Below are 9,625 nucleotides of genomic sequence, written 5' to 3' on the forward strand. Positions count from 1 at the left end.
GATAAAATAATATGCCATTTCAAAATCAAATCCAAACTCAACGTACATATTCACATACATACATATATGTATGAATATATATATATATATATATACATATATATATGTATGTATGTATATATGGTACATGGTTTAACATGATATTTAAAATCATTAACTTGGACTGTGTAGCTCTAACCGTCCTAAGGGTACCCATAGGCTATATGGTTTCTGCTTTATTTTTGAAAGGGCTCCAACACATGTTAGTCGTATTAATCGAAGAAATCCAAGAAAGGGCCATGGAATCCATGACCTCAACCTTTACAAAATATACATATAAAGTGTGAACTATGCACACAGCCACCAAGACCCCCACGCTGGAAAAAGTGATTTCCATTATCAATCTCTCTGGGACCTCTACCTTCCAAGGTGAGCTACACAACCTTCTTTAATCCCGAATTAAAATATTTACACATAACTCATCCATTTAACCAAGGATTCATCCATTTAAGCATTTACTAAATGGTATCATCATACCAATTAATTATGCTTCCAAGTCAATTCCATTACTCCAAACAAAACTAATTAGCCATAAGACTCTAAAGTTCCAATTTAAAATTAATTCATGGCCACCAAGGCCTTTCAAAACTATTTTTATCTATTTATCCATTAATGCAATACAATAGTTTAGTAAAGAATGGAAAAACCATGTAATTGTCCATATTTCAAAAGCAATTATGCAAGTGGGCTGAGGTTAATACCAATTCAAAACCAAAAACTATAAATTTAGGGGAAACCATGACCCCCTCCCCCCCTCCTTCCATTCACCATGCCCATGCACCTAATGAGTTAAAAAATCCATCCATAAAGCATAAACAAGTAAAGATAAACCATGAGAATACCATTTAAACAATAATCATCCTAAACCCTTAACCCAAATTCTAATCCATGAACTTCAATATTCTAGGCTAAGTCACGGCGTTATATCCACAATAAGACTTAGCATTCTCATTTACATATAATATATAAACACATCACCTTGTGGAGGAGAGTTGACAGAAGCCTGCCTCGATGCCGAACCACAAATCCTTAAATCGTCCGTAAAGGTTCACCTTCACTCCACAATCTCAAAATACTGCTACACCATCAAAATTGTAATCTATTCATCATTAGGATTAAAATAAGACTCATATTTCCATATAATGGGTCAGGACAAATATTGGGTTAAGAATAAGCCCTCAGGCCCTTTAATAGAATCCAAAATTGAACATGTCATGAGATTCCTCAAAGGACATAAAAGTTGTGCTCAAAAGTTAGGCACAAATTGGATCTCAAATCAACTCTTAAAGTTTAGGAATTCAAATCCATAATCGTTAACCAATCTCACCAAATCATCTATAAGATTCAATTTTAAGCTCTCCCATTATTTTAGGGTTTACGTCTAAAGGGGAAAGATGAATAATTCTCAAAATCATGGAAAAGGCTTAGTTTATACCAACTCTAGGTACTCGAGAGTTGCTATCGCAACCCGAGGTGTGTGATCGTACTATCTTTGCCCTGCCACACAGGTCGTGATCGCGACATGCCTATAGAGATTACACTATCCCTAGCTAAGGGTACCGCAATTGTGACCCTTGTCCGGCGATCACAACCACATCAGTTGACAACTGAAACTCTGAAGTTTTTTCAAATTTCTGTCAAGCCCTCGGTAGGGGTGTGCATCAGTTGGTTCGGTTTGGTTTTATGTGTTATTGGTTCGATTTATTAGTTTTTGGTTTTTAAATATGTAAAACCAATAACCAATCAATAAGATATTTTCTTATCAGTTTTGGTTTATCTGTTTTGGGTCTTTAAAGGTTCATTTTTTGGTTTAACCAATAAAAAAATACTCATAAAATAGAAATAGTAACAACTAACTTTAAAAAATAAAATCTTAGTTACCGCCAAAATCCTACGCAATGCATTTTAGTCTACAAGAATCTTCAAACTTGAACTGAATATTAGTTTGGGAAAAAAACAAAATCCTAATTGTTGGAAATACGATAATATCCGAGTTTTATATTGTTCCTTTGTTGCCCTAAATAGATTAATACTTTGTGAATCACTGAATTGTGAATAAATAGTGCATATATATATATATAGAGAGAGAGAGAGAAGTAATATAGATATTTATGTATATAACATAAATTGGGATAAAACAATAACTTAGTGTATCCTTACTGGGTTATTGGTTTAACTAATAACCCAATAAGCTAAAAAGGAAACCAAACCATTTACCCAGTAAATTTTTTTATAAAACCAATAAAAAATCATTAACCCAATACCAATAATCCAATAGCATTTTTAGCGGTTCGGTTTTTGCACACCCCTAGCCCTCGAGATTCATTCAAAATCCCATATACACAAACAAACTATGAAACCATACCAAATTCAGCATTTTGAACTCAGTGGCATAATTGAATTTACCAACCGAGGTCGATTCAACTAAATGTGGTTCCCACACCCATATTTTATTTTCTTAACTTTTTGACCAATAGGTCAAAATGAGCTCAGGTGTATCGAGACCCAAACCAAAGGTCCACCTATCCTAAAATCAACTTTTTGAAGTTAATGACACTGTCAGAATTCTCATTCGAGGTTATTAACAAGAAATTTTTGTTTGAGACCAAATCCTAAATAGCGAAAGTTCCAAAATACAAAAATAAGTGTAATATCTAAAGAACTGTCCGATATCTAATCGAGTAGTTCCAGCAAGTCATAGATGACCTGTAGCCACAGTGGAAAGGCTTGAAATACTAAAAATGCATACAAATTAAGGAAATGACCTGGAGGGTCATTTCATGGGTAGCGTGTGCACCTACTAGTGTAACGCCCCAAAAATGGGTTCCAAAATGTCACACGGTGGTCCGAACTACTAGTAGTCCTAAGATAACCCTATAAACCTATTACTCATTCTAAAATTCAAAGTAAAGGAAAAAATATAAGAATGCGAAGTACTAAAACACTGAAATATTGTCTGAACTAGCTTAAGTATAAATGAACACAATATCTGAAAGTACTTAACTAGGAAATCTAAACAACCAGCACTATAAAATTAAAATGTATCTAATAGACGGACAAGTCTCTAACACTACTAACTAGAGAGTCGCTGGTACAAATCCCCAACTGAGTCAAACTAACTAAAAATAGTTGAATAAGCTACTCTATAAATCTACAGATCTGAATAACTGGGTCCCTGAACTATGAGGATTCACCAACTGTCGGGATGTAGATAGAGATGCTCGCGGTCAATCACGCTGCTGTAACTGAGCACCAAACCAACATTATTAAATAATGTAGCACATATACATATATGTGGATCAGTACTTTTGAAATGTACTGAGCATGTGGGGGTGTATTCTTAAGTAAGAAATATCTCAATGTTCATATAAACTCATAAAAGAATGGATAATATGTGTAAATAACTCATATTGTCTTGAATAATTGAAAGCTGAAAATCATAAATCATGAATAATAAAGCATACTGTATAAATCTTGTGAGTCGTAACACCTAGTTCTAAAAGTTGTACTTGTAATTTGTTTTCAAAATATACAAGCTAAGTGTGGAAAGGACTCACTTTATCATATGAAAACTACAAGATGAAATTCTGTAATTGATATTTTAAGTTATATGATATCTTGGTAAATTTGTGAGCCTTCACACTTAATTTCTAAAAGCTTTTTTATTAGGGAGGTTTTTCTAACCCATATACACTATGTGAGCTATCATAGTATCCAATGTCTAGTTCACCTAAGGAAAAAAACTTACGTCAGAGAGAGGTGTCATACTCTATCCAAGAAGTATAACCTGAGTTAAGTGATCATAATCTGTATCTGTATCCATATAAATGGAAATAATCTGAATATTTAGCTATGTCATCTCGTAGTTCTAGGGCATGTGAACTAGGACAAAGATCCAACTCGGTATTAAATACTACCCCCTTTAATCTGTATGCTCATTCTGTAGAAAATCCACTTTAAAACTAGCATAAGGGTTTACAATAAAAACCAGTTATGCATCTACTTACTTTAAGTTGTAATCAAAACTATAATCAAAATTATTTAGTGGATTCCATATATTAGCTGGGAATCAAAAGATCAAATCTTGCTGGAAATCTAAATATAAAGTAATCATAAGGTGCTTAAAAGCACAATCTTCTTGAAACATCAATACTTAAACTTAGGGCCTAAAAACCCATACTTTAAACTCATATCAAATCATCACAAAGTTCATGCTCAATGGTAAAATATTGAAATTCTTTAAAAATTCTAGTCAAGATAATGACATTAAATTCTCAATATATATATATATAATTCAATGAACATGCATAAACATGCAAAAATAGAGATGAAATTCAACACTTTATCACTTGTAACTTCATAACTTCAAATACTGATAATTGGTATGAACCCCAGACTACAAATCATATTATTTCATGCAAATTCAACTTACAAAATATAATTTTAGGCACAAGGATGAAAGAAGTATCCTTGTTCATAACCTCACATACCTTATTTGATTAATTGAATATAGAAGCTTGAACTTTGAATCCCTAATGATGTTCTTGAAGCTTCTTCTTGAAGTTCTTAAATTAGGAACCTTGAATTCTAGATTATCTTAGAGAGGATGTGAAGGAGTTTTAGATTTCTTGGGATTAACTTAGGGTTTCTTTAAAAGCAATTTGATGAAAAAGGGGTAATATATGCTCAAAACAACTTTAAATCATTTGTTTTCACAACTTGGGGTGAGGGTAAATGACTCAATTTCCCTTTTTGAGATTTAAGTCACTACTGGAACACCATTTGAAACCTCACCGCAAAGCGATAAACTCTTCATCACTATACTCACCGCAACGTGGTGCAATTGCGGTGAGTCACTGAAACTTGAGAATTTTTTTATTTTAACATCATCGCGATGCAGTGCAATTGTGGTGAAATACTGGAAACTGAAAAATGCCTTTTTACACTTCACCGTGATGCGATGGACCTCATGGAACTATACTCATTGCGACGTGAAGGAATCGCGGTGAGTTGCTGTAATTCCAACCCAAACACAATCCAAACCTAGTCCAAAAATTCGAAATCTTCTTGAGACACTACTCCTAAGTCCCCAGATAATGAATCAACTCAAGAACTATGATCTCAGAGTCTGGAAGGTCAACTTAAAACCCTCGAAGTTAAAGGGAGTCAAAAGTGATTAAGTCCTTCCATACTTTGTCTTATTTTCAGGTTCTGAGTGCCTTAAGAAAGACTAAGGGATGAGCTAACCTAGGAAGATACGGCGTATTACAATATCTCCACCTAAGGAACATTCATCCTCGAATGGGACTAGTAAAGCTAAGGATACTGAGTGACTAAGACTATACACTTGAAAGTGCAACTGAAAACATAACTTCATGACTGAATTGAAAACATAATGAGTGACTGAGCTAATCTGTGAATGCGAAGAAAGACATAAAGATAGTTATATAACTATACTTAGAATGGAAAAAAGACAATCTATGAAAAATTATTACCTTGAGCTGATTTGAGTAAGTGAAAAATAGGTGAGGGTACTTGGTTCGCATGTCTGCTTCCACTTCCCAATGGCAGCCTCTACAGACTGATTCGACCAAAGAGCTATAACTAAGGGAACCCTTTTTCTCCTTGTTCTATGAATCTGGTGATCAAAAATCTCAAATGGAATCTCTACATAAGAGAGGCTATCCTAAATATCTGTGTTTTCTAGAGAGACTGCAATATCTAGGTCACCCATACACTTCTTTAATAAGGATACATGGAAAACTGGGTGAACGTCAGATAAATATGCAGGCAATTTGAGTTTGTACGTAACCTTTCCAACATAACTCAATATTCTATAAGGTCTAACATATCAGGGACTAAGCTTCTCCTTTTTGCCAAATCTCTTCACCCCCTTCACGGGTGAAACTTTCATATAAACCAAGTCATCAACTTCAAACTCAAGATCCCTTCTCCTCACACCTATATAAGATTTCAGATGACTCTTAGTTGTCTGCAACCTTTCTCGAATCTACGGGACCTCCTCCATGGCCTTAAAAACCATGTATGGACCAATCAAAGTGGCCTCACCTACTTCAAACCAACCAATAGGTGACCTACATCTCCTCCTATAAAGAGTCTCAAATGTGGTCATCTGAATACTAGAATGGTAACTGTTATTGTAGGAAAACTCAATCAATGGCAAATGATCATCTCAATTACAATTGAAGTCCATAACACATACCCTAAACATATCCTCTAGGGTCTAAATGGTCTTTTATGCCTGACCATCTATCCAAGGGTGAAAAGATGAACTGAGATAAACTTGGGTACCGACCCTTCTAAAAGGATTTCCAAAAGTGAGAGGTAAAGTAACTACCCCTATCCAAAATAATGGATAAAGGAACTCTATGCAACTTGACCAACTCCCTAATATATAGCTTAGCATAATATTTGGCTGAGTGGGACATGTGAACTTGCAAAAAGTGGGCTGATTTGGTCAATCTATCTACAATAACACAAATTGAATCATGCTGATGACACGAACGGGGTAATCCTATCACAAAGTCCATGTTCACCTCTTCCTATTTCTAAGTGGGAATACTAAACTCTTGCTAGGTACCCCCAATCCTTTGGTGCTCCACCTTAACCTGTTGGAAAATGGCACACTTTGCCACAAATTTTGTGATATCTTTCATCATACCACTCCACCAATAGGCTTCCCACAAACTGTGGTACATCTTAGTGTCTCCTGGGTGAATAGAGTAACGTGTACTATGCATCTCTGACATAATTTGTTGCCTCAAATCATCAACACACGATACACATAGTCTACTCTGGTATCTCAATACACCATCTCCCCCTAGGGAGAAAACCTCTACCTTCTTATCTCTAACTGACTCCTTTATCTTAACCAAAATGGATTCCTTATCTTGTTTCTCTTTCACTTCAAAAACTAAGAAAGATTCTGAACTACTCTGAACACAAACATTCCCCTTAACTGAGTCGACCAACTGCACATCTAATCTAGCCAACCGATGAACTTCCCAAACTAATTATTTCTTATCACTCTCCACATGAGCAACACTACCATGGATAGTCTACTAAGGGCACCTACCACAATATTGGCCTTGCCCGAATTATACAAAACACTCATATAGTAATATTTTAACAATTCTAACCACCTCATCTGATGAAGATTTAACTCTCTCTATGAAAATACATATTACAGGATTTTATGGTTCGTAAACACATCAACATGCACCCCATATAGATAGTGCCTCCAGATTTTCAAGGCAAACACAAAAATAACTAACTCAATATCATGGGTAGGATAGTTTGTTTCATGAGGCTTAAGCTATCTAGAGGCATAGGCTATTACCTTAACTGTATGTATCAAACTACAGCCCAGACCAACTCTAGAAGTATCACAGTTGGCAACAAATCCATTTGTACCATCAGGTAATGCAAAGACTGGGGTTGTAGTGAGTCGAGCCTTCAACTCTTGAAAACTCCTCTCAAGAATCTGACTACTGAAACTTAACCTTCTTTTAAGTCAATCTACACATGGGGGATGAAATAGATGAAAAAACCTTAACAAAACGTCAGTAATAGCCAGTTAAACCCAAGAAACTCTTGATGTCTGATGGAGAGATGGGTCTATACCAGTTTCTCACGACTTTGGTCTTCTGAGGATCAACTCTAATGCCATTACCATAAATAATATGTCCAAGAAAAGCTACTGATCTTACTCAAAATTTCCCCCTGCTGAATTTGGAGAACAACTGGTGATCTCTAAGAGTTTGCAACAAAATTCTAAGATGATCTGCATGGTCATTTTCACTACAGGAATAAACGACGATATCATCAATACAGACTATGACAAACATGTCTAAATATTGTTTGAACACTCTATTCATCAAGTCTATGAAGGCTTCTGGACCATTTTTTAGCCTAAAAGACATGACTAGGAATTCAAAGTGTCTGTAATGGGTTCTAAAAGCTGTCTTTGGAATATCACATTCCCTTACTCTGAGCTTGTGATAGCCGAATCTAAGGTCTATCTTGGAGAAGTAGCTTACACCTTAAAGTTGATCAAATAAGTCATCAATCTTAGGAAGAGGATATTTGTTTTTGATTTTGACTTTATTCAACTGACGGTAGTCAATGTACATTCGGAGAGAGCCATATTTCTTTTGCATGAATAGGACAGAAGCGCCCCATAGAGAGACACGAGGCCTTATGAAACCTTTATCTTAGAGGTCTTTAAGCTGCTCTTTTAACTCTTTAAGCTCGGTTCGAAACATATAATAAGTAGGAATAGAGATGGGTTGAGTATCAGAAAGAAGGTCAATACCAAATTGTATTTCTCTATCGGGAGGTACCGCTAGCAAATTTCAGCAAAGACTTTAGGAAACTCATTAACTAGATGGACTAACTAAACTTTTAAAGTCTCAAACTTAGTGTCCTTTATCCAAACTAAATGGTAAATTCACCCCTTTGATATCAACTTTCTGGACATAAAATAGGATATGAAATGACTCTTGGGAGATACTGAATTACCTACCTACTCAATGACTGGCTCATTAGTAAACTAAAACTTCACTACTTAGGTGCGACAATCTAAAGATGCATATCAGGAATGGACCCAATCCATACCCAGAATAATGTCAAAATCAACCATGTCTAACTTTATCAAGTATGCTAATATGATCTTGTGAAGGACAATGATAGGCCATTTTTTATAAACTCGTTTAGCAATAACTAACTCTCCCACTGGGGTAGAAACTAAGAAGGGCTTAGGAAGCTTTTCAGGACCCACTTCAAAATTCACTACAACTAACGAGTTATATAAGAGAGATTTGACCCTGGGTCTAATAATATATAAACATGTGATAACGCTCAATCTACAGCTCTCGTGGGAGTGTAAAGCGGTCGTTAGCAAATATAGAACCCAACCTGGGTTGGGTATCGATCCCACAGAGAATAGCTTGGCCAACAAGCAAGAGAAATTACTAGACTTTTAGTGCAAGTTTCGTAGGAAAGGGGGGATTGTAGTATGTAACCAAAACAAGAATGTAAGAACTGAAAATAGCAAAATAAAGAGAGATTGTCACGTGTGTTGTAAACAATGAGAATTGAGGCGTTGGGGTTATGTCCACCTTCTGAGGTATACGTCTCTATTGGCTATGAGTGTGTAGAGTCTTGACATGTAATTGCTTATAGAGAATTGTAGTCGATGGTAAATCCAAGCGTCTCTCGACCTAAACAAGGACTATTTCACTTTAACTCTCTCGAGCTTAAAGCGTGACTAACGGTACGAATTCTCCAAGAAGTTAGTCCAGGTACGGCACTAGCTTTTTAATAGGAAAGGGTGTCCTACTACCTTGACATTATCTCTTTTCCAGACAAATAACTTTTCTCTCGAACAAGTCAGATGTTAGACTGGCGTTGGTCTATGCGTCTTCTTTTCTAGACAAATAACCTTTCTCTCGAACAGGTTAGATGTTAGAATGGCGTGTTCTTGTGTTTGAACCGCAAAGAATGTAGATTTAAGATGAAGAGAATAATGATATAAGCAATATACTTGTCTTGAACTCACAAACTC

Source organism: Capsicum annuum, chromosome 6 (genome assembly GCF_002878395.1).
Source record: "Capsicum annuum cultivar UCD-10X-F1 chromosome 6, UCD10Xv1.1, whole genome shotgun sequence".
NCBI classification, from domain to species: Eukaryota; Viridiplantae; Streptophyta; class Magnoliopsida; order Solanales; family Solanaceae; genus Capsicum; species Capsicum annuum.